General features: G+C 42.1%; 1 protein-coding gene across 4 annotated transcripts in view; it reads right to left on the minus strand.

Annotated features, from left to right (window-relative positions):
• The window catches only part of LOC115121526 (erbin), a 115,518-nt gene extending 92,276 nt beyond the window's left edge, over positions 1–23,242 (minus strand). For all 4 annotated transcript variants that reach the window (XM_065017426.1, XM_029650639.2, XM_029650643.2 and 1 more), the window contains exons 1-2: positions 22,655–23,242; positions 2,329–2,404 (exon numbers count right to left, since the gene is read on the minus strand). The gene's annotated coding sequence lies outside the window, so the exon portion shown is untranslated. The remainder of the gene's footprint in view (positions 1–2,328; positions 2,405–22,654) is intronic.
• Between the last annotated feature and the right edge of the window lie 4,335 nt (positions 23,243–27,577).

The following is a 27,577-nucleotide window of genomic DNA, read 5'->3' on the forward strand; positions in this document are numbered from 1 at the left end:
CTGTGCGTGATTTCCTGCAAGACAGGAATGTCAGTGTTCTGCCATGGCCAGCGAAGAGCCCAGATCTCACGTCTGGGATTTGTTGGATCGGAGGGTGAGGGCTAGGGCCATTCCCCCCAGAAATGTCCGGGAACTTACAGGTGCATTGGTGGAAGTGGGGTAACATCTCACAGCAAGAACTGGCAAATCTGGTGCAGTCCATGAGGAGGAGATGCACTGCAGTACTTAATGCAGCTAGTGGCCACACCAGATACTGACTGTTACTTTTGATTTTGACCCCCCCTTTGTTCAGGGACACATTATTCCATTTCTGTTAGTCACATGTCTGTGGAACTTGTTCAGTTTATGTCTCAGTTGTTGAATCTTGTTATGTTCATACAAATATTTCCACAAGTTAAGTTTGCTGAAAATAAACGCAGTTGACAGTGAGAGGACATTTCTTTTTTTGCTGAGTTTGAAATGTCCAGACCTCAGAAAAATCAATTAGGCCTATTATTAAATAACTGAAAAGCTGTTTAGGACAGTAATGAATGACATAGTTATGGACCAGTTATTGACAAGTCTGAGCCTTTCGGGTAAAACACTGGGGTAAATCCCGATGGAAATGTGCCATTAATTAAAATGTATCTTGCAACACTTAGGTTTTCTGAAACAACTCAAAAAATAATTTTAAAAAGCTTTTCAAAGCGACAGTATAGGATAAGCACAGGTTCTCCTTGCAATTTGTCTACCCTGGTGTTGTTTATCAGCAGATAGTTTAACCCCCACACTGTGTGTAGATTGAAATCTGTTGGCATGTATTAAGAGTATGTAGGTAGGCCCACATTTGCAGTCAAATCATTGCATATGTTCCTCTATGTCAGGGTTCTGGCGACCCGCGGGCTGAATTTGGCCCGTGGGTGGTTTTATTTGGCCCAAGTTTTCATTGTTGGACATAGACTGTAAAACATCAGGAAATCAGCTCCAAGAGATTTTTAGTTTGGAAATCTGTACTCAAGTATTCAGTGCTTGCTGTGCCGCGGTGCTAGCTGTGCCACTAGAGATCCTGGTTTGAGTCCAGGCTCTGTCGCAGCCGGCCATGACCGGGAGACCCATGGGGCGGCGCACAATTGGCCCAGCGTCGTCCTGGTTAGGGGAGGATTTGGCCTGGCAGGGATGCTCTTGTCCCATCGCGCTCTAGTGACTCCTGTGGCGGGCCAGGCGCAATGCATGCTGACCTAATCGCCAGTTGTACGGTGTTTCCTCCGAAACATTGGTGCGGCTGGCTTCGGGGTTAAGCGGGCATTGTGTCAAGAAGCAGAGCGGCTGGGCTGGGTTGTGTTTCGGAGGACGCACGGCTCTCGACCTTCGCCTCTCCCGAGTCCGTACGGGAGTTGCAGCGATGGGACAAGACTGTAACGACCAATTGGATACCACGAAATTAGGGAGAAAAAGGGGGAATAAAATAAATACATATTTTATCAGATTAGGATTCTTGCGGTCAATTTGCAGTCTATAAATCAACAACCTCTGCATAATCAAAACAGTTGCTTTGTGAGACGGTGTTCACAGTTAGCCATTGTTATGTAAATGATAGATGAAGAGTACCAGTGGCCTGCCCTTGGCCCCAAGTGAGAGCAGATCCGCCGGAGCCTTGACCAAGTTAGACACGGGTACTGGCATGCATAGATGGAAACCGAAACGTGTCTTCTGGGTAAAACACTGTGGTGAATCCTGTATGGAAATGTACCACCACCATGGCACATTTCAATACAGGATTTACCGCAGTGTTTTACACAAAAGGCTCAGAGGAGAGCTCCTGGTGTGCTTATGCAAAACATGAGCCCAAACCTGAAAAGCATCAACAGGAGCAGCACCCCACCCTGTTCTCCTGGAGGCCAAAAGATAGGACACATTGACCGGCCAAAGTGTCTTAAATGACCGATTTAACAGGCGTGCGAGCAGTCTCGAGTCAGACTTGATCATGTAGACGAGCGAACACAGAAACAAGCATGTTAACAACCCTTTCCAGGCCTTATTGCAAATTACATATGCTTGAGAAAGCTAAAGTCAGACCAGTAACAGAGCAAGGCAATGAAGGCTATGGAGGATTCAGAGATTGCCATGTTACAGAAAAGATACGTGAGGGGTAGTCTATTTAGCCACTTTTGGGGTCAAATGGAGGTTGTCTGAAAAACCCTTCTTTATTATTAAAAAACACCACATTTCATCAACCAGCCTTGATCAGAGTCATGATGTTAGCCAGAGCTAGGTTCAAAGTCAAGCCAAGCAGGCCATTACACAGAGCAAGGCTCAAAGTCATTCCCAGCAGGCCATTCATTACCATACCTTGTCATTTATGACCCGGGTTACTGGATCCCAAGTGGTGGCAGGTGAGAGACCCAACAGCAGCACAGGTGCTTATCTGGAGAAGGGAATAAGCAGATACGTTGGTTAAGTACAGAAACACTTATGCTAAATCTTCTCATAATCTTAGGGTTAAGCCTAAATGGCCCATTACCCTTATTAGACAGGATTATCCAAGCCAAATGATCTTTATCTACTTAAACCAACATGGAGAAAGGGGGGGGGGGGGGGTTATGTGATGTAAGGATTTTGCAAAAGAGCTGTTTTTGTTCATTGCATTCAGTGATACTCCGGAGCTAGGAGTCCAGAATTCCACCATACCCCACTCTGAGGCTATGCTTATAAAATAAACAGTTTATCTGAGGCAGTGCAATAGGCCTACATTTCATTGTGTCGTTTTACATATCGACTTTTGTGACACTCCAATTTGAAAAAATAAAATAAAATATGCACCAGAACCCATATCTTGGGCAACAATGACATTTGAAAAACACAAACAATGCAGTGTTTACAAATAGCTTATTAGGCTACATTGACTTTTGAATCAATTAGGGATGCAAATTTCAGTCAATTTTGCTGCCGACTAACTGACCTTCATTAAAATAAAATAAAAACAGTAAAATTAAGAGACAAACAGAAAATACTATCAGAGATCTGTATATAATGACGATATGCTTATCTTTCTGCTCTGGCAATAGGAGTCTTCCCAAGGCTGTAAGGTAGGCGACAAGCTTAGGCCCAAAATAAACCCATAGAAATGTATTGGGCTTATTTTGGACATATTTTGGTGAGAGTGAAACCTCCTGCTTTGCCTCTTCCTATCTGATACAAGGACTGGACAATTTTCATTAAGAGCTTAATGGAAACATGCAACAATAGCAAGCCTATTGTTTTACTGTTCAAAAAGCTACTGCCTATTATTGAATTTGCAACTCTTGCAATGAATAATAAAACGTAATCTTTAAACATTTGCCAAAATACAGTTCTCGGAAAACACCGTTCTAAACCTATTGCGAGCAGTTGTTACAGTAATTGAAATCTCTGTTAGAAACTTTAAAAAAGGGTGAATCTAATAGCAACAACTATGATGGGTTACTAATATAGGATTCTGCTTTGGCTTCTGGACAATGAAAGAAAGTTGATATGAAATCCAATAGAACAGGAGAGAAATTCTGGTTAATGGCATGAGGAAGTATTGATAAAATAATTGCCTTGTTTCTACGGATGGATTTTGCAAGGCTACTTTGAAGCAAGGAAAGACATGCCTCACTATTTGAAGTAAAGTAAAACGTTCAGGTATCAAACAATTAAACCACAGACAGAGCAATGAGACCGATATTACTACCAAATATATGGTAGTGAGAGGAAGCCCAGTGGCCGGCAGTGGGTGAAGATGGAACGAGATGGATTTTGACCGACATTCTGCTAATTTTCACATTGATTAACATTTCATCTCAATACAGTTTGCAGTTCCCAAAACTACTATCTGTTACGAACAGAGTGGACTACGTTTTGTAGACTTTACCCATTGCCAAAGAAAAAAAACGATGTGTTGTTTAGGAGTGCAAAGGCTAATTGAGTAATTGCACACGAGCACTTCACAGAGTATACGTTCCCTAACGGAAATGCTTACAAGCAAAAATTAAAGCAGGAAGCACCAGTGACTTGATCAATAAAAAAGTGGTCAGATGAAGCAGATGCTAAGCTACAGGACTGTTTTGCTAGCACAGACTGACATATGTTCTGGGATTCCTCCGATGGCATTGGAGTACACCACATCAGTCATTGGCTTCATCAATAAGTGCATCGATGACGTCATCCCCACAATGACCGTACGTACATACCCCAACCGGAAGCCATGGCTTATAGGCAACATCCGCACTGAGCTAAAGGCTAGAGCTTGCGCTTTCGAGGAGTGGAACTCTAACCCGGAAGCTTATACGAAATCCCGCTATGCCCTGCGAAAAACCATCAGACAGGCAACGAGTCAATACAGGACTAAGATCGAATCATACTACACCAGCTCTGATGCTCGTTGGATGTGTTAGGGCTTGCAAACCATTAGACTACAAAAGAAAGCACGGCCAAGAGCTGCCCAGTAACATGAGCCTACCAGATGAGCTAAACTACTTCTATGCTCGCATCGAGGCAAATGACACTGAAACATGCAAGAGAGCACCAGCTGTTCTGGAAGACTGTGTGATCACGCCGACCTGTAGCAGTCACGTCTGTAGTCATGAAGTGCTTTGAAAGGCTGGTCATGGCTCACATCAACACCATTATCCCAGAAACCTTAAACCCACTCCAATTTGCATACCGTCCCAACAGATCTACAGATGATGCCATCTCTATTGCACTCCACACTGCCCTGTCCCACCTGAACAAAAGGAACACCTATGTGAGAATGCTACTCATTGACTACAGCTCAGCGTTCAACACCATAGTGTCTTCAAAGCTCATCAATAAGCTAAGGACCCTGGGACTAAACACCTCCCTCTGCAACTGGACCCTGGACTTCCTGACGGGCCGCTCCCAGGTGGTAAGGGTAGGTAACAATACATCTGCCACGCTGATCCTCAGCCCCCTCCTGTACTCCCTGTTCACTAAGTTGAATGATGAAACAACAGTGGTAGGCCTGATCACCGACAACGATGAGACAGCCTATAGGGAGGTCAGAGACCTGTCCGTGTGGTGCCAGGACAACAACCCCTCAATGTGATCAAGACAAAAGAGATGATTGTGGACTACAGGAAAAAGATGACTGAGCACGCCACCCTTCTCATTGACAGGTCTGCAGTGGAGCAGGTTGAGAGCTTCAAGTTCCTTGGTGTCCACATCACCAACAAACTAACATGGTCCAAGCACACCAACACAGTCATGAAGAGGGCACGACAAAACCTATTCCCCCTCGGGAGACTGAAAAGATTTGGCATGGGTACTAGAGGTCGACCGATTAATCGGAATGGCCGATTAATTGGGGCCGATTTCAAGTTTTCATAATTATTTTTGGACACCGATTTTGCAGATTTTTTTTTTTTTTAGACCTTTATTTAATCTTTATTTATCTAGGCAAGTCAGTTAAGAACACATTCTTATTTTCAATGACAGCCTAGGAACGGTGGGTTAACTGCCTCGTTCAGAGGCAGAACGACAGATTTTCACCTTGTCATCTCGGGGGATACAATCTTGCAACCTTACAGTTAACTAGTCCAACGCAATAACGACATGCCTCGCCTGTTACGCGAATGCAGTAAGCAAGGGTAAGTTGTTAGCTAGCATTAAACTTATCTTGTAAAAAACAATCAATCAATCATAATCACTAGTTAACTACACCAATTTGTAAGTCGCTCTGGATAGGAGCGTCTGCTAAATGACTTAAATGTTAAATGTAAATGTACACATGGTTGATGATATTACTAGATATTACTAGATATGTCCTGCGTTGCATATAATCTGACTGAGCATACAAGTATCTGACTGAGCGGTGGTAGGCAGAAGCAGGCGCGTAAACATTAATTCAAACAGCAGTTTCGTGCATTTTGCCAGTAGCTCTTCGTTATGCGTCAAGCATCGCATTGTTTATGAATTCAAGCATATCAACTCCCGAGATGAGGCTGGTGTAACCGAAGTGAAATGGCTAGCTAGTTAGCGCGCGCTAATAGTGTTTCAAACGTCACTCGCTCTGAGCCTTGGAGTGGTTGTTCCCCTTGCCCTGCATGGGTAATGCTGCTTTGAGGGTGGCTGTTGTCGTTGTGTTCCTGGTTCGAGCCCAGGGAGGAGCGAGGAGGGGGACGGAAGCTATACTGTTACACTGGCAATACTAAAGTGCCTATAAGAACATCCAATACTCAAAGGTTAATGAAATACAAATGGTATAGAGGGAAATAGTCCTATAATTCCTATAATAACTACAACCTAAAACTTCTTACCTGGGAATATTGAAGAATCATGTTAAAAGGAACCACCAGCCTTCATATGTTCTCATGTTCTGAGCAAGGAACTTAAACGTTAGCTTTCTTACATGGCACATATTGCACTTTTACCTTCTTCTCCAACACTTTGCTTTTGCATTATTTAAACCAAATAGAACATGTTTCATTATCTATTTGAGGCTAAATTGATTTTATTGATGTATTATATTAAATTAAAATAAGTGTTCATTCCGTATTGTTGTAAACACATTTTTTTATTTATTTAAATCGGCCGATTAATCGGCATCAGCTTTTGGGGGGGGGGGTCCTCCAATAATCGGTATCGGCGTTGAAAAATCATAATCGGTCGACCTCTAATGCGTACTCAGATCCTCAAAAGATTCTACAGCTGCACCATCGAGGTTGCATCACTGCCTGGTATGGAAACAGCTCGGCCTCCCGACCGCAAGGCACTACAGAGGGTAGTGCGAACGGCCCAGTACATCACAAGCTTCCTGCCATCCAGGACCTTTATACAAGGCAGTGTCAGAGGAAGGCCCTAAAAATTGTCAAAGACTCCAGCCAACCTTGTCATAGACTGTTCTCTCTGCTACCGCACAGCAAGCGGTACCAGAGCGCCAAGTCTAGGTCTAAGAGGCTTCTAAACAGCTTCTACCCCCAAGCCATAAGACTCCTGAACACCTAATCAAATGGCTACCCAGACTATTTGCATTGCCCCCCCACCCCTCTTTTACACCACTGCTACTCTCTGCTGTTATCATCTATGCATAGTCACTTTAATAACTCTACCCACATGTACATATTACCTCAGCTAACCAGTGTCCCTGCACATTGACTCTGTACCGGTACCCCCTGGATATAGTCTCACTGTTGTTATCTTACTGCTGCTCTTTAATTACTTGTCACTTTAATTTCTTGTTCTTATCATTTTTTTTCTTATTTTTTTCTCCATTTTTTAAACTGCATTGTTGGTTAGGGGCTCGTAAGTAAGCATTTCACTGTAAAGTCTACACCTGTTGTATTCGGTGCATGTGACTAATAAAATTTGATTTGATCATTTGATTTGAAATGTGCAAATGAATGCTGGAATGCGCCAAAAGGATCTCGCTAGCTCATGCTTGGCTCTACCCACCTCCTTGCTTGTTCTGCCCACTATTACTCATTTGTTCCCATTTGAAACGAAGGTGTGTGGTCTATCTTGGTTTAGTTATAAAAAATCTTTGATTATACTGCCTCAAGATCACATTGCAAAGTGGTGGGTGACGCGCTGATAGTCAGGCTGTAGCCTATACACCCGAATGGCGAATGGGCGGCGCGCTACGAGTTGAGATTGAGAAATAAAATAGCTCCTTTTAAATAATGCAACCAACTTTTTTTTCTTTTTTTTTTCCACGATTGCATTTAGAATTGTTATTTGTTGCGCTATGACTGAGTTTACAAAAGCAGGTTTCACTTCAGTAGCCTTCAGGCTTTGAGGAGCTACTCTTGTGCAGTAGGGCAGATGGAAGACTATTCCACTCCTCAAACTAGGCTCTCTGTATGCTTGTAGGCGTGTGATAAATCAAATGCATGACGACTAACAAAAACACACATGCGCCACAATTGACCATGTAGACCGATAAGCATGACTGATCAAATGTATTTTCTCCGGCTAACCGATTAACATTCCTAGAATCAATCTTAAATTCATGTGAGTTTAATGGTAATTCAATTTGCCCAGTATTTTTGTAAGGACGTGCATGAATAGACTATTGGTTAATGAAACATTAGTGAGATGTCAAATGACAATAGCTGTATTATTATGACTAAGGCAGGGAGTGGGAAATACGCATGACTGTTTTGTATGCAACTGACAGGACTGCTGCATCATTTTAACTTGTCACAACACAAAAACATCGAATCTAAAATAATCCTCCACTGTTGTTGTGGACAAATTAATACTATCAATTTAGTTATTTTATGGAGGAACAATTTGGCTTGTTTAGGATGCATCTATCTTGTTGTTTGCGGTCTGAAAAACATTGCTAGATTAGGTGTCTGTTTTGTCAAGAATGAGGCTAGTGTATGCTATTGGACTATCCTACACTACCTTATAGAACGGCAGCAAAAAAAAGCCTCTATTTACATGTTGCTTATGAATGCCTTTCACTACTTTTGGATTATAATTGGATTTTAAGGCTTGTCTGAATGTCCTGCTTAATATAATGTTCGCGTCATCATTGCAAATCAAATGCATTACACTTAAGAAACACTTCAAATGGCTAGCTTTTGCTAAAGCCTATATCAATGAGCGTTAGCATTCTAGCTAACAACGGCTGCATCCAAAATAGTTATTTTGCAGAGATCACAAACAAAAATAATCTTAGCGACTGTTCTAGCAAGAATCAAAACATAATTGTAAGCGTATGATAGCCCAAAAAGGTTTTTGTTTAGAAGTAATAAAAACTTAAATCTAGGCTATGTTGAATGGACGGAGATGGCTTTCCTACTGCTGCTAAGAGTCGTGCACATTTGTCCATGACGTCCGTGTGTTATGTACTGGAAAATGGTCTGTAGGCACATAGCCTACACCTCTTGGAAAGCCACAGAAAAAAAGTAGCATTAGCATACACAGCCTAGAGTGTAGCCTGTGAGGCCTAATCTACTGTGGCTATAGACTACATAGTGTATCCACACAAGGCCTCAATAGGTTCTTCATCATTCCTCTAAACCCAGAGTACATCAGACCAGTATTGTCTGCCTACACATGTCATTGCGGCCTGTGGCCTTGCCAGCTGATCGGAGACAAACCCAATCAGCGCTGGGCTCACCCCCTTGCCTTTACTCTCCCTGAGCCCATACAGCACAATGGAGCTACAGTGCACAGTGCAGCCCAACACTGTCTGTGTGTGTCACAGTCAGCTGAGCACACTACTGGGCTGCATCATCATTGCCACTTTCTGCTCCACTCCCTACGGAGGGCTTTTAGTTCTCTCTTAAAGCTGCGATAGCTAACTTTTTGGGTGACCTGAACAAATTCGCATAGAAATGTGTTTTAGATCTGTCATTCTTATCAAAAGCAAGTCTAAGAAGCAGTGGATTTGTTCTATGTGCACTAGTTCTATGCTTCCCGTTCTTAAGTTTAGTTTTTTACATCTTTACTTTCTTTTTTGTACACCAGTTTCAAAACAGCTGAAAATACAATATAGTTGGTTATGGAAAATGTATTATTTCATAATACAATCTTTAAGTATCATGGATTTACTAATGGCGCCACGCATTCACACATACACTACATGACCAAAAGTATGTGGACACCTGCTCGTTGAACATCTCATTTCAAAATCAAGGGCATTAATATGGAGTTGGTCCCCCCCATTGCTGCTATAACAGCCTCCACTCTTCTGGGAAAGCTTTCCACTAGATGTTGGAACATTGCTGCGGGGACTTGCTTCCATTCAGCCACAAGAGCATTAGTGAGATTGGGCACTGATGTTGGCCGATTAGTCCTTGTTCGCAGTAGGCGTTCCAATTCATCCCAAAGGTGTTCGATGGGGTTGAGGTCAGGGCTCTGTGCAGGCCAGTCAAGTTCTTCCACACCGATCTCGACAAACCATTTCTGTATGGACCTCGCTTTGTGCACGGAAGCATTGTCATGCTCAAACAGGAAAAGGCCTTCCCCAAACTGTTGCCACAATGTTGGAAGCACAGAATTGTCTAGAATGTCATTGTATGCTGAAGCGTTAAGATTTCCCTTCACTGGAACTAAGGGGCCTAGCCCGAACCATGAAAAACAGCCCCAGACCATTATTCCTCCTCCACCAAAACTTTACAGTTGGCACTATGCATTCGGGCAGGTAGTGTTCTCCTGGCATCCACCAAACCCTAGATTCATCTGTCAGACTGCCAGATGGTGAAGCGTGATTAATGACTCCAGAGAACGCCTTTCCACTGCTTCAGAGTCCAATGGTGGTGAGCTTTACATCACTCCAGTCGACGGTTGGCATTACGCATGGTGATCTTAGGCTTGTGTGCGGCTGCTCGGCCATGGAAACCCTCGGCCATCATATTCAGTAGGCCTATAAAGTACACACTGTGTATATGCAAACACACGCGCACACACACACACACACAGGTAAAGGGCATCTGTAGTACTCTCCCTCTGGTGTGCTGTGAAGTGAATAAGAGCAAATCAACCCAGTGTCTGATCTGCATCTAGTAGACACCAGACACAGAGCATTAGCCAATACAAAAATGTATTATCTGCATCAAACCAATACTCCAAATTCTAGAACACAGGCACATTTAGGCCTATGTACACTCATTATTACTGTACTAACTGCTGTTTACGCACAGTAACCTGCCCTGGACAAAGCAAAGCAAACTTTTGTTTCTGGCACTCAGATAGGCCTAACAATAAACGGTGAATTAAGGGAGCTATAGAGTGTAGGCCTCCTTCTGTGTCAACCCTTACACATGTTTAGGCTACATGTGATAATGTGTGGCGTGCTTATGCTTAAATATGCTCCGGATTGTCTCGCTCATTGTGGCCACTTAATTGAAAATAAGAAGAATTTGGCTTTGTGAATGTGTAACAGTCAAGCTGTAGTAGAGAGAGGGAGGGGGAGAGAAATGTAGTGAGAGACAGATGTTCTCTAAAGTGGGTCAGAGGCAGAATGGGGAGGCAGAGTGCACAGATGTGAGTTACATTTGTCAGACTGTCATATCAAATGTTATGCAAACTGACAAATGTTACAGCTATTTTAGAAAGTCAACAAAATCTTGCGAATTGCGTACCAAGAATGGGTTTTTGGCTGATATTAAATGGGCTATCACCTACTTTTCAAAATGTGTAGCTACTTTTAAAAAATAGTAGCTTTTTAATTGTGGCCATCTAGAATTGCATTTAGAATTATTGGGCCTATAAAAGCACATTTCACTACAGCAGCAATGAGCTGAGGTCTATAGCAAGGATGTGATACTCCCCTCAAAATAGGCTTTGTATGCTGTGCACGTGTAATAAATAAAATACAAAACGGCTAAGGAAAATACACACGGGCCAATTTAATTCCACAAAATTATTCAGCATGTATAGCCAGATGAGAGTTGTGTCTCTGGTGGTAGCTTAAGCTACTTTTATTCCGGTAAAAAAACTAAAACATTCAACAGCGCATTTTATAAAAATAACCTAGCAAGTTAGATTGGTTGTCACTCAACTAATACGGCCAAATATTGCGTAAGCCATTTTACAAAGATTTGAATTCTGAAGGTGCCACGCAGATGTGCCAGATCAGGAATAGGCCTATCCTTCGTTGGTCAGAACGCGAAGCTTCGCACAGAGCGCAGTTTCAGTGGTTCAACCTTCTGGGAGTGTACCTCTGAAGTTGGCTCTGCCTGGAGTACCCCGGAAATACCCCCTCGTGTGCATTTTACCAGTAAGCCTATGGTCGCCTGAGTCTTCAAGTACCCCCCCATTTATGTAGTTTAGTCCTTAAATAATATTGTTCTGTACCATGTATTATGTCATGTTTCATGTGGAACCCAGGATGAGTAACTGCTGCTTTTGCAGCGACTAATGGGGATCCTAATAAATACCAATACCCCTGTGGATAGGACAAATACCCCAAGGGGTCCTAGTACACCTGGTTGGGAACCACTGGACTATGTATAGGCCAGACATTGTATAGGCCTATCCTATGTTTTCTGACAAAAACAAAAAAAAGCACACTTGTGTGACTCATAAAGGGGACATGTCTGTAGCACTGTACTTCTCATTTCCCACCAATGTGATGGGCTGACACTGTTAAGTAGCTCTCTGTAGCCCTGGATGTCCATCCATCTGTAGTAAGCACAACACAGGGTGCATTGGCCAATTCATTGATACCTTTAGCTTGCTTATATAGAGCGGTTACTACCATTTTGTGGAAATGGGTGCCAGAGGGCGAAGCTTAATGTGGCTCGACCACTTTCATAAAGTGCTGAATCCCCTACACATTTCTACTACCGGGAATGGGCGCATATCTGCGGCTATGAACATTGCCATCGCTCCTGTAATTTATTTGGTCCGGTCAGTCAGCTGTGAAGGGCTGCTTGAATGCATTGCCGTCTTGCTCTGGTGGTAGGAAAAGTGAGGTGATGTCGGCGTAAATGTGTCAACATGTGCGAGGTGTCGGCAGCTGCATAGGCTATTCTGGTTGGGCAGTGGTGACGTACTCTCTGTCCGTCGCCCTTATAACCTACTGGGAAGCCAAATTAGTTCCTGGCTGCAGCTCTCAAAAGTAGTTTAAAATGCACCAATTAAGATTTAATTTGGATTACAATGTGTGCATAGGCTCTAGTTGTTTTAACGTAATAGCCTTAATAGCTTTTTCAGCTCAGGATAGGCCTCACCAAGCCATTACACAATTACAGACAGACAACATGAACAACTACAGGTGATCTAGTAAAAAAACATAGAATTCACAAGAGTATAACAAAATCATAAAACTGCAAATTAAAAACATTGACAGGTCAGGGAATCAGCCTCAAAATCCTTCATCAATGATTTAAAAACACCAATCGGGACAAGTTCTTCCTCGGGTGTAAAGGTACACGAATTCGTACAGTTCAGTACGGGGATCTCGGTTCGGTCCGCACTGTGAACCTGAATTAATAGATTAAAAACAGTAGGTTTATAGGCTATGCCTACGCTGCATTGTATGCCACTAAATAATATATGTTTTTTTTTTTTTACATTTATTTAACCAGGAAGGGCTCATTGTATGCCTTGGGCATACAATGCAGCGTAGGCATAGCCTATAAACCTACTGTTTTTAATCTATTAATTCAGGTTCACAGTGCGGACCGAACCGAGATCCCCATAGTGAACTGTACGAATTCGTGTACCTTTACATGTTGTTGGCTGACGAAAAGTAAATGTGGATAGTTCTTCTAACATCTTCAATACGCCCTCGGAATTCACAGTTGCGTCCCGATGTGTCTGTCTTCACTTGAAGCCTTCTTCGGAGCTAATGGGCATTGGCTAATAAGATTTGAGATATCTGAGAGAGCCATGTGAATGAAAGCTGCTTTGGAACACGCAGCCAGGAGAAGGGAATTATAATTATTATATTCAGCCCAAGTGCACAACTGCCACTGGCCGCAAAACGCATTGATGTTTTTTTTTAATGGGGCATTACGGCCACATTAGGGGGATGCCGCCGGGAAATTTGAGGCATTATCTAGTGCTTGTCAAATTGTGAATGAGAGACTGATGAAGTGTTTACAGCCCGTGCAAGAAACCCAGCAGAGCTCATGTCTTTCATGCAACTTTTTTCAAATCATCGTTGGTCACATCATGCAGCCTTAAAATGGATGAAAAATCAAAATATATAGCCCAACGTTTGCCTCGCAACTAAAGTTGCATAAATAACTCTAAATTAAGATAGGAGGACCCGTTTCTTTGTTAAACGCTCAACACAGACTAGCTGCATGTGCGCCCTCCCTCAGAAATTGTTTGGAGAAAACATCCTTTCTATTTTATTCAGCTATGTTCAATTGTATTCTTCATACTATAAAATAATGCCATGGAATTGTAAGCCAATCTTGCCTACACTAGTTCATTTTGCAGACCAAAGCCATATGGTAAGCCAGATCAGGGCCTAACAAGGGCACTCAGAGTATGCTATTATGTTCTTCTGAAATAGACTACATTTCATTAATATCATGTTTCTTTAGACCTGTCTAAAATAAATAATGGATTTATTGTTATGGTGTAGGCTATATTAAATGGACTTAAACTTTTTTAAATGTAGATGTTCCAAAGGTCTGCAGTAGTGACTTGTAGGCTATGCGTGGAAGCCAAGAGATGCTAAGTGTTTATGTTAATTAACAGTCAATTACCGTGAGACTGGCAGATATTTACTTGACAATCACCAGCTGAGAAGATGTCATGACCGCCATAGCCCTAGTTCTGACAGTGTAATCTTGTGAGATCATGGTTTATTTCGCCCGAATACAGAAAACTTAGGGGGATTTTGTGTTGCCTCCAACAACCAGTTTTGTCTACAGCTACCAAGGATGCCACCCCTCCTAACACACATCGTCATACCGACATAAACAGAGCTCTCTCAATGCCTCGGGCTCATCTCTGTATACAAAACACATCAAATGGTCTTCTCCATTGCTGTCCCAGTATCACTCTCGTAAATGTTCTACAAAAGAGACCCATTTTGTGTCTGCTATCAATGAATATACTGATGTTTACTGTATAATCATGCTTACTGCCATTTTGTCAAACAGCAACATTAGGGTCAGTGTATGTAATGGAGCCGTCCTAGTCCGACTCAGGATTCTTTTGGGTCTGAGTCCTCCAGCGAACAAGGCCCTTGCCTCACTAATCCAACAACCGTTCCCATTCCTGCTGTCTTGGCAACACAAACTCACAATGAAAACCATCTTAAATGTTGATTGCCCTTTCCTCCTATACCCCCTTAACTAGAGGGCGACTGATTATGATTTTTCAACGCTGATAACGATTATTGGAGGTCCAAAAAAGCCGATACCGATCAATCGGCCCGATTTTTAAAAATGTATTTGTAATAATGACAATTACAACAATACTGAATGAACACTTATTTTAACTTAATATAATACATTAATAAAATCAATTTAGCCTCAAGTAAATAATGAAACATGTTCAATTTGGTTTAAATATTGCAAAAACAAAGTGTTGGAGAAGAAAGTAAAAGTGCAAATGTGCTATGTAAGAAAGCTAATGTTTCAGTTCCTTTCTCGGAACATTAGGAACATATGAAAGCTGGTGGTTCCTTTTAACATGAATCTTCAATTTTCCAAGGTAAGAAGTTTTAGGTTGTAGTTATTATAGGACTATTTCCCTCTATAGAATTTGTATTTCATTATCCTTTGACTATTGGATGTTCTTATAGGCACTTTAGTATTGCCAGTGTAAGAGTATAGCTTCCGTCCCTCTCCTTGCTCCTCCCTGGGCTCGAACCAGCAACACAACGACAATTATTGCGCGCTAACTAGCTATCCATTTCACTTCGGTTACACAAGCCTCATCTCAGGAGTTGATAAGCGTGAAATCATAAACAGCGCTTGACGCACAACGAAGAGCTGCTGTCAAAACGCACGAAAGTGTTGTTTGAATGAATGTTTACGTGCCTGCTTCTGCCTACCACCGCTCAGTCAGATACTTAGATACTTGTATGCACAGTCATATTATATGCAAAGCAGGACACGCTAGATAATATCTAGTAATATCATCAACCATGTGTAGTTAACTAGTGATTATGATTGATTGTTTTTTATAAGATATGTTTAAAGCTAGCTAGCAACTCATCTTGGCTTACTGCATTCGCATAACAGGCAGTCTTCTTGTGGAGTGCAACGAGAGAGGCAGGTCGTTATTGCGTTGGACAAGTTAACTGTAAGGTTGCAAGATTCGATCCTCCGAGCTGACAAGGTGAAAATCTGTCTTCTGCCCCTGAACAAGGCAGTTAACCCACCGTTCCTATGCAGTCATTGAAAATAAGAATGTGTTCTTAACTGCCGTGCCTAGTTAAATAAAGGTATAAAAAATAAAAAATAAATAAACTTCTTTTTTTTCTCTTTTTTAAATCGGCAGATCGGGCGCCCCAAAATGTCCGATTGTTATGAAAACTTGAAATCGGCCCTAATTAAATCGGCCATTGTGATTAATCGGTCGACCTCTACCCTTAACACGGCCACACTCCCGCAGCAAAAATAGCATTAATGCCCTGGTTTTAGGACATCATCCGAGTGAGTTTGGGAGATGGAGGTATGAGGTTGCCATTCACACCAGCAAACCAGACATCAACAGGAACTGTCCAACTGACTTTCTCTTGACTGTGGGACAGTAGCCGTAGACCTATAGGGTTTACTCAACGCCTTGTCTTGTGAGTTTATGCAGGCTGTTAGGTGTATGCAGGCTTTGGTCCACTTCGAGCCTAGCATTAGCCTATAACACCTGTTTTTACTAATCATTGAGACCTAGTGCTGGGGCAAAATCCCCCCCACACAGCTCAGAGGGACAAGGAGCAAAAATAAACTGTCATGGTGTATCCCTATAGATATGTAGTAGTTTGTGACAATACCACACAACCCTGTGAAAATAGAGATAAAAAGCATTCTCTGGGGCCATTAATCCAGTTGGATGTTTTTTGATGTATTGAGCGAAGGGCAGATGGATAGGGAATCAGTCAAAGGGCTGATGGTGAACGACTGTCAAAGCCAAATGGACTGATATAGGCCCCATCTTCTAGAGAGAAGCCACTGGGGGAACAGTCACTTTGCTGTGCCGCAGCGGGAAGGGCTCAGATACATTAGCAGTCCAAAAGGCCAGCCCCCACTCCCCATCGATGATGAAAGGGGTTTCAGTGTAATATCTGAAGTGAATTAGATTAAAGAGAGCATGCTTGAGCTTATTCTCAGGATGCAGATGAAAATCAAACTGTTCCAAAACTGCCGTCACTGGCAGCAGCTAAATGGGTGATATATAAAGCACCCAATATAGAGCTCTTTAAAATTCCCATCCCAATTTCCACAAATGTGGGTAATCAATGAAGGTCAATCTAAGGACACTGGAGTCATGCTCCACTACACATCGATTCCTCATGACAGTAACCGAGTCACCTATTGCGCCTTAAACAGGGTAGATTAGGCTACACAGCCTCAGAGGCATCATATTGAATATATGTCCTTTTCTTTTCAAGATTATATCGTTCTAAATTATTGTTGTTTCAAAGTAGCACGTAATACACAATCCAAAACCAATAACTTACCCATGGGTACGGCCTAGGTTTCATGAGGTGCTTTCTTCTTACTCACCAACATAAAATGATCTACAGAATATCTGATGCTCAGTCTGTACCAAGAACATGTGATATAAGCATGGCTATACAGTCAGGCAGTGAATATACAGTATCACTCGAGAGACCGGGCTCTCTACATCTTAATGGAAACATTCCATAGCACTTTCACACACACTTAGTCCTGAAGCATTGCCCTGGTGGAATGGATCTGAAGGATCCATCTAAATATTTCCTTTCCGGGGGGACGGATCAGACCATTGTGTAGCAAAAGAGGGCTCCATGGAAAATGCCATGAATAACTACTACTATTAACGTATTTATCGACCTGGCCAAGGCTTTCGATTCTGTCAATCACCACATTCTTATTGGCAGACTCAACAGCCTTGGCTTCTCAAATGATTGCCTCGCCTAGTTTACCAACTACTTCGCTGATAGAGTTTAGTGTGTCAAATCGAAGGGCCTGTTGTCCGAAACTCTGGCAGTCTCTATGGGGGTGCCACATGGTTTAATTCTCAGGCCGACTCACTTCTCTGTATACATCAATGATGTCGCTCTTGCTGCTGGTGATTCAATGATCCACCTCTACGCAGACGACACCATTCTGTATACTTCTGGCCCCTCTTTGGACACTGTGTTAACTAACCTCCAGACAAGCTTCAATGCCATACAACTCTCCTTTCGTGGCCTCCAACTGCTCTTAAATGCAAGTAAAACTAAATGCAAGCTATTCAATCGATCACTTAGAATACATGGACAACTACAATTACCTAGGTGTCTGGTTAGACTGTAAACTCTCCTTCCAGACTCACATTAAGCATCTCCAATCCAAAATTAAATCTAGAATCGGCTTCCTCTATCGCAACAAAGCATCCTTCACTCATGCTGCCAAACATACCCCCTAAAACTGACCATCCTACCGATTCTCGACTTTGGCGATGTCATCTATAAAATAGCCTCCAACACTCTGCTCACCAAATTGGATGCAGTCTATCACAGTGCCATCCATTTTGTCAAAGCCCCATATACTATCCACCACTGCGACCTGTACATTCTTGTTGGTTGGCCCTCGCTTCATACTCCTCGCCAAACCCACTGGCTACAGGTTATCTACAAGTCTCTGCTAGGTAAAGCCCTGCCTTATCTCAGCTCACTGGTCACCATAGCAGCACCCACTCGTAGCACGCGCTAAAGCCAATTCCTCCTTTGGTCGCCTTTCCTTCCAGTTCTCTGCTGCCAATGACTGGAACGAACTGCAAAACATCTCTGAAGCTGGAGACTACACAGGAAAATACACAGGGTGTGCTTACAACATTGTCAGTGACATAAGTCTTGTTTTTAGTGTCTAGTAGGGCAGGGCGATATGGCCTGAAAATCATCTCAAACTTATTCACAATATACATCTCAGTTTTTTAAATGTTCTCTCTAAATAAGCTTTGTTGTACAATTCACTAATGATGACTATCTTATTGTAGTAGGCATTATAGAAAATAAACACAGGTCTCAAACAAATCTCTGAACAAAAATATAAAACACAATATGCAACAATTTCAAAGATTTTACTGAGTTACAGTTCATATAAGGAAATCAGTCAAGACAATTAATTACCCACCCTCCCTCAGACGATCCCGCAGGTGAAGCAGCCGTATTTGGAGGTTCTGGGGCGTGGTTACACATGGTCTGCAGTTGCGAGACTGGTTGCCAAATTCTATGAAACGACGTTGGAGGCGATTTATGGTAGAGAAGTGAACAAACAATTCTCTGGCAACAGCTTTGGTGGACATTCCTGCAGTCAGCATGCCCTACTAGACACTGCACACTCTTTCAACTTGAGACTTCTGTGGTCTTGTGTTGTTTGATAAAACTGCAATTTTTTTAGTGGTCTTTTGTCCCTAGCACAAGGTGTGCACCTGTGTAATGATCATGCCGTTTAATCAGCTTCTTGATATGCCACATCTGTCAGGTGGATGGATTATCTTGGCAAAGGAGAAATGCTCACTAACAGGGATGTAAACAAATTTGTGCACAAAATTATACTTCAGCTCATGAAACATGGGACCAACACGTTACATGTTCCGTTTATATTTTTGTTCAGTATATTTGAAGTTTAGCCAACTCAGATTGATTTGCTAGCTAACAAAGTAGAACATTTGAATTGTTAAGAACACGCCCCTTCTGTCTGTCTCCAACTGTTTGAACAGCATGCTAGCCTGTCCACGATGTTGATATATCGCCCAGGCCTTGCTTCATCGATAGTCCTATTTTGGAAGTGTCCTTTGATGTTCTTCTAAGTTGTTTTGCAACGTGCCTATTGCTTGACATGCATGGGTTGTTGGAGAAATACAGGCAATCACTAGTTCTTTGCGATCGAGCATACAATATCATCTTCCTAAAAAATTGGAAATGTGCGAGTCTGCCAAAACTAGCCTACCTGTTCACGATACCGGTAGTATGCTAAACTTTGGTGGCACAGAAAAAAAAGGACAATCTGAGTCTGGTAAAATAATCAGTGTTATTGTGTAGGCTTTGAAGTAGGTGTATGTAGCAGCCTTATTTGTATTTGTTCAATGTCTCAATTAATTTCATAAACTACATTAGATAAACAGTGCATTCGGAAAGTATTCAGACCCCTTGACATTTTCCATATTTTGTTACGTTACAGCCGTATTCTGAAATGGATTATTTCCCCCCCTTATCAATCTACACATAATACCCCATAATGACAAAGCAAATGTATAAAATACAAAAAAACTGAAATATCACATTTACATAAGCATTCAGACCCTTTACTCAGTACTTTGTTGAAGCACCTTTGGCAGCGATTACAGCCTCAAGTCTTCTTGGGTATGACGCTACAAGCTTGGCACACCTGTATTTGGTGAGTTTCTCCCATTCTTCTCTGCAGATTCTCTCAAGCTGTCAGGTTGAATGGGGAGTGTTGCTGCACAGCTATTTTCAGGTTTCTCCAGTCTTTTACCCACAGAGTAACAGCCCTGGTGCACTCTGTCTCTCATTCTATTCTTTATTTTTCTATGCTTATTCAAATTTAGGGTGAGAAGAGCTAACAAATCAGAGGTGAGGAACACCTGATGCTGTGCTGACTTCTCTCACGGCTTCTGAACCACCTTACCCCGAAGAGTTGCCCCTGATCATAGATCTAGGATTGTACACAATCCCAATTGAACTCCCTCTCCCACACACACAATAACTATTTTATATAAATTACTTGTTACACTGAACAAAAATATAAACACATGTAAAGTGTTGGTCCCATGTTTCATGAGCTGAAATAAAATACCCCAGAATGTTCCATATGCACAAAAAGCTTCTTTCAAATTTTGCACACAAATTAGTCTAAAATCTGTTAGTGAGCATTTTTCCTTTGCCTAAATAATCCATCCACCTGACAGGTGTGCCATGTCAAGAAGCTGATTAAACAGCATGATCATTACTCGGGTGCACCTTGTGCTGGGGACAAAAGGCCACTCAAATGTGCACAACACAAGGCCTCAGATGCAATTGGCATGCTGACGGCAGGATTGTCCACCAGAGAATTTATTGTTAATTTCTCTACCATAAGCTGCCTCCAACAATTTTATTCAGAGAATTTGTCAGTATGTCTTACCGGCCAACTGCTGACCATTTGTATGGCATCGTGTGGGTGAGCGATTTTCTGATGTCAGCGTTGTGAACAGAGATCCCAATGGTGGCGGTGGGGTTATGTTATGATTTGTTGTTAAATGTTACCAATTTGAATACATTTATTTTATGTGAACATGTATTGTTGTTCTTACATTTAAATGTAATATCTGCTTTGTGTTTTCCTTTTAGCCATGGAAAAATTATCACAGAATCGTCCCAGATTGTTGTTTTGGTTACATGTGTCTTTGGCTATCATATTATACTAACCAAAATGCAAATAGCCTACTTCCTTTATAGCAAGGCATGGTTAAAAGGAATCAATCCAACCAACAAGATCAATCAAAAACCACTCGAAAGGATCGCTCGTCTGCTGCTGTATGTCAATCAAATGTATTTATAAAGCCTTTTTACATCAGCAGATGTCACAAAGTGCTTACACAGATACCCAGCCTAAAACCCCCAAGAGCAAGCAATGCAGATGTAAAAGCACGGTGCCTAGGTAAAACTCCCGAGAAAGTGGAATCAGGCTCTGAGGGGTGGCCAGTCCTATTCTGGCTGTGCCTGGTGGAGATTATGAGTACATAGCAATTAAGGCCAGATTGTTCTTCAAGATGTTCAAAGATGACCAGCAAGGTGAAATAATATTTACAGTGGTTATAGAGGGTGCAATATGTCAGCACCTCAAGAGTAAATGTCAGTTGGCTTTTCGTAGCGGAGCATTCAGAGGTCGAGACAGCAGGTGTGGTAAAGAGACTACCTGTAAGAGGATGGCAACCTCACTGGCAAGATCTTTATGGGATGGCATTTTCCCCAGTTGTCACACAATAATGAACAGCTCAGGTTGTCAGGTCAACAGGTTCACCTTTGGATAGTTCTAATAACCTGGAGGTGCAGAGTTGTGAAATTGATCATCCACAGTAAAGATGAGCCTACCAAGTGCCTCGAACCTATCCTGTTAGATTCCTCACCTGCTAATTCTCTAGGCTCACTAGACACAAAAGTAACAAACCAGTAATGTTGTATTTATAAAAAAAATATTTTAAAAAGACAGCCATTACTCCATAGACCTAAGCATAGGATGGCTCACATGTAAAGCTAGTAATAGTCTATTTAACCAGGGTAAATACAAGGTTAACAAATAATGATAGAATTTTCACCACCCACTAAGATCCCAGTCATTGCAGGGTTCTAATCATTCTATCTAGGTAGCTATAGTGAGAATGCCATTAGATACGTTCTTATCACCTTCAGATACATCCGTCGCGAGATTAGCCTCACTGTCTCGGGTCAATAACACAGGATCAAAGCCAACTGATTGAAGTTACCTAGTTTGGATACTAGATAGCTAATCTTATTAACAAAGGTAAAAGTTAATTAAATGAAAATGCCGAGTACAGCAGGACATCTGTCCTCGAATACGAACTGAAGGTGTGCGACACAGGAAGCGATGAACAACAACATATTTCCGCATTATACTGATTGTTTAGAGGCACGAGTCCTGTTTATTGACAATGTCAGATAATTAATTGGGCTGTAGGTTGGTAGCCTTCTAGCTAGCTATTAAAGTACATAATGTCAGATAGCTTAACGTTAATGGAAAGTAAGCAGTAGCTACATTAACGTTAATGACATTCCAGTGTAAGAAAACAAAACAAGTAAAACGAGTCACGTAAATTGCCAGATTGTGATATTGCCACTTGTAAAACCAAACTATCTAACGAAACTGCATTAGTAATTATTAGTTAGCCAACTCCATTCGTAAGGAAATCCACCTGTAAAGAGTACAAGCTAGCCCCCCCCCCCCACCCCCGGCTAGCGACGCGACTGGGTAACTAGCTAACGCGTTTGCTCATGACCACACACACTAGCCAACTGCTACCTATATAGCTACAGTGATAACGAGTGTCGTTAGACTTCACTTACCATACAACGGTGTCGATTTAGTTTCTCATTTGATATAGTCCGAAAATTGTTAAATCCACCAACGTTTTAAACTGTATAAATTCGCTGGCCGACAAGGTTTGTTTCTTCCAAGCATCCACTTCAATTACACCTAGCTAGCTAGCTGGCTAGCTAATCAGTCAGACGCATTCTTTCGCGAGACCAATCCCCTCAAAAGTTCTTTACTGTTCAGAGTTTGCGTCTCGCTGAAAAAGTGTCCAGTCAGACAATACATAAACAAAAAGCGATCACTAAAATAAACGGGGGAAAGAGTTATAAAAATAATAATTGTATTTGGGTAAATTTTTTAAAAACGAACATTAAAACTAAAAAGGAATCCAAAATGTCCACAACAGCCAAGGAAATACAGAAGGCAAAAGAAAAAAAATCCGCCAAAGCAGAATCCTTTCTTCAGAAGAACGCCGCACCCAAATGTTTTCAGTCCTTAATCTCTTGTTATTTTTGTCATTCAAAAATGTATGCACACATCTCGTTTGTAGCAAGAACACAGAGTTGGCCAGTCTACCGAGCCAACACCAGTGTATGCGGCTGTATCGTTGGCCCAGTACGGCGACAACCTTGCATCTGAGTGCACTTACCTGATAGGCATGTTAATATAACCAATGAAAATTGTGTTTGTCGTTTGTAAATGATGTTCACCAATACGGTTTGTGGAGAGATAGGACATATTTTAGTTGATTATTTGCTGCTATATTGATACTCACAATTATTTGGAAGGTTATTTTAACAACAAAAATTAATGTACATTTGGTATTATGTGAACAAGACTTGTTTTAGCAACAGTGACGTGACATAGGGTACATTCACTCACAGTGGAATAATCTCTATTGGGCATCCTCTCGCCTAGCCTCCTTCTCAAAACCCATTGGAGGAGAAGATCAGAGGGGCGGGACCTCTGTCTTTCTCATCCAATGGGTTATGAGAAGTAGGCGCTGAGAGGACACGATAATATTTCAATTGAGATTATCCCAGAGTAAAGTGATGGTGGTGATGGAATGTCACAATAATAATTTGACGCATGATCTTTGATTTTCCTCCCTTCCTTGACGTAATCACTATACCATTTCAATAGATTAAAGTAATGATACACTGCCTAGCTTCCATCAATCCTTTATAGGGTCACATCAGTGATAGCTTCAAGAGAGGAAGGAGGGAATGATATAAGGAAATGGAAAAGGATCTTGGGCTGCTTTCTGATATTTTTTTTCCACTAATTGGCCTTTTGACCAATTTCATTAATAGACCTGTCTGAACACAGCCATATTGGAACAGGGCCTTGTGAATAAATTATAATCTCCTTTTGTAGGGAAAATGTCACCCATGTAAAGGTGTCCCGCCTGTGAAGATGAATTGGGGAATAAGGGTTGTTGTGACATGACATAAAAATTCTGAGGCTGACACGTCTATACACCAAATGTCGTCTACTAGACCTAGTGCCTAGAAGGACTGGGATCATCCTAAACATTTGGTTAAATAAATTACTCCCAAATACAACAGAGCGACTGATAACCACCAATGTGGTGCAAGTGCAATAGCATATACTGAATTTTAACAAATATTAACAGCATTTGAAATAGTATGATTTCTACATCACCTCCTGGGCAAATTACATTACAAGAGAGGATTCTGTCACGATGTTCCAGTCTAGCCTATGTAACGGATGTGAAACGGCTAGCTTAGTTAGCGGTGCGCGCTAAATGGCTTTTCAATCGGTGACGTCACTTGCTCTGAGACCTTGAAGTAGTAGTTCCCCTTGCTCTGCAAGGGCCGCGGCTTTTGTGGAGCGATGGTTAACGATGCTTCGTGGGTGACTGTTGTTGATGTGTGCAGAGGGTCCCTGGTTCGCGCCCGGGTATGGGCGAGGGGACGGTCTAAAGTTGTACTGTTACACCTAGCCTATTGGAAACCAATTTCCAAGACCCAGATTACATTTACCTCTGGACTGAAAAGCATGCCCAATTGAGAATCTCAATTGAAGTGCTTTTTAGTCGAGGAATAGGCTTAATCTGGGTCTGGACCCTGGAAACTGGCCCAAATATACAATGGTCAGTGTAATGTGATAATGTATGATGTTTTGTCTCCCTCTTGTGGACACACAAATAACAATTGAGGTATGTCCAAGTATTGTCATCTTTTTGAGATACTGTACCTTTTCACATTGACTAATTAAAAATGATCATACTTTTGCAGTTGCCTTTTCTGTTCCCAGCTTTGCCAATATATGAGACTATATAGTCATAAAATATCAAGGTAGGACAGAATTTCTCACACAAAAACAAGCCCTCTCATGTGAGGGAACACTCCTCCCACCTTACTACTAAATCAAATCAAATATTATTGCGAGTGTAGCGAAATGCTCATGCTTCTAGAGCAAACTGTGCAGCAGTATCTAACAGGTAATATCTAACAATTCCACAACAAAGCCTAATACCTAACACATTCAGCAACAAAACCTAATACACACAATCTAGTAAAGGAAATGGAATGGGAAAAGAATATATAAGTATAAAATATATGGATGAGCAGTGACAGAGCGGCTATGATGCAATAGGTAGTAAAAAATTAATAGTGAAGGATACAGTATACACTATATACATATGAGATGTGTAATGTGAGATATGTAAACCTTCTTAAATTGGCATTATTAAAGTGACTGGTGTTCCATTTATTAAAATGGCCAATGATATCAAGTCTGTAGGTAGGCAGCCGCCTCTCTGTGCTAGTGGTGGCTGTTTAACAATCTGATGGCCTTGAGATAGACGCTGTTTTTCAATCTCTCTGTCCCAGCTCTAAAGCACCTGTACTGACTTCGCCTTCTGGATGGAAGCGGGGTGAACAGGTAGTGGCTCGGGTGGTTATTGTCCTTGATGATCTTTTTTGCCTTCCTGTGACATTGGATATTGTAGGTGTCCTGGAGGGCAGGTAGTTTGCCCCCGTTGATGCATTGTGCAGACCACACCACCCTCTGGAGAACCTTTTGGTTGTGGGCAGTGTAGTTGCCGTACCAGGCGGTGATACAGCCCGACAGGATGCTCTCAATTGTGCACCTGTAAAAGTTAGTGAGGGTTTTCAGTGACAAGCCCAATTTTTTCAGCCTTCTGAGGTTGAAGAGGCGATGTTGCGCCTTCTTCACCACACTGTCTGTGTGCGTGGACCATTTCAGTTTGTCTGTGATATGAACACAGAGGAACTTAAAACTTTCCACCTTCTCCACTGCTGTCCACGATAGGGGAGTGCTCCCTTTGCTGTTTCCTGAAGTCCACAATCATCTCTTTTGTTATGCTGACATTGAGTGAGAGGTTATTTTCGTGACCCCACACTCTGAGGGCCCTCACCTCCTCCCTGTAGGCTGTCTCGTCGTTGTTGGTAATCAAGCCTACCACTGTTGTGTCGTCTGCAAACTTGATGATTGTGTTGGAGACGTGCATAGCCATGCAGTCGTGGGTGAACAGGGAGTACAGGAGGGGGCTGAGAAAGCACCCTAGTGTGGCCCCAGTGTTGAGGATCAGCGAAGTGGAGATGTATCCTACCGTTACCACCTGGGGGCTGCCCATCAGGAAGTTGCACAGGGCAGGGTCGAGACCCAGGGTCTCAAGCGTAATGATGAGTTTGGAGGGTACTATGGTGTTGAATGCTGAGCTGTTGTCAATGACCAGCATTCTTACATAGGTATTCCTCTTGTCCAGATGGGATAAGGCAGTGTGCAGTGTGTGGACCTATTGGAGTGGTAAGCAAATTGAAGTGGGTCTAGGGTGACAGTTAGGGAGGCGGTCATATGATCCTTGACTAGTCTCTCAAAGCACTTCATGATGACAGAATTTTTTAAAATTATTTTTATTTAACCTTTATTTAACCAGGTAGGCTAGTTGAGAACAAGTTCTCATTTGCAACTGCGACCTGGCCAAGATAAAGCATAGCAGTGTGAACAGACAACACAGAGTTACACATGGAGTAAACAATTAACAAGTCAATAACACAGTAGGGAAAAAAAGTCTATATACATTGTGTGCAAAAAGCATGAGGTAGGCGAGTAATTACAATTTTGCAGATTAACACTGGAGTGATAAATGATCAGATGGTCATGTACAGGTAGAGATATTGGTGTGCAAAAGAGCAGAAAAGTAAATCAATAAAAACAGTATGGGGATGAGGTAGGTAAAAATGGGTGGGCTATTTACCGATAGACTATGTTGTGACGACCCTCCCACCCTGTCTCCCGTATTCTGTCTTTGTTCTTGTTTCCTTATTAGGATGCCGGTGGGCCGAGTTGAGAGGGTCGTCAGCTACATGGGAAACACCTGGGCCAGGTGTCTCCCAGGATAAATAGACCTCTTCCACATTCATGGAAGAGACTCTCTCCATGCAGACACCTTTTGTAGATTGTGTTGTGGTTCTTGGTGGCCTTTTGTTTGTTTGCTTTGGCACCTTTCAACACCCTGCATTATCACATTCATGCATGCAAAACACTCACTTACACTACTGATTACTGATTACACACACCATTGTATATTATACTTAGTTGCTTTAGTTAATAAATATATATTTTGCTACTCCTTATCTCCACGTTGTCTCCCTTTGTTACGGGCTTTGAGCCGGTTCGTGACAATGTACAGCTGCAGCGATCGGTTAGCTGCTCAGATAGCAGATGTTTGAAGTTGGTGAGGGAGATAAAAGTCTCCAACTTCAGCGATTTTTGCAATTCGTTCCAGTCACAGGCAGCAGAGAACTGGAACGAAAGGCGGCCAAATGAGGTGTTGGCTTTAGGGATGATCAGTGAGATACACCTGCTGGAGCGCGTGCTACGGATGGGTGTTGCCATCGTGACCAGTGAACTGAGATAAGGCGGAGCTTTACCTAGCATGGACTTGTAGATGACCTGGAGCC

Source organism: Oncorhynchus nerka, linkage group LG4, assembly GCF_034236695.1.
Source record: "Oncorhynchus nerka isolate Pitt River linkage group LG4, Oner_Uvic_2.0, whole genome shotgun sequence".
In the NCBI taxonomy this organism is placed as follows: domain Eukaryota; kingdom Metazoa; phylum Chordata; class Actinopteri; order Salmoniformes; family Salmonidae; genus Oncorhynchus; species Oncorhynchus nerka.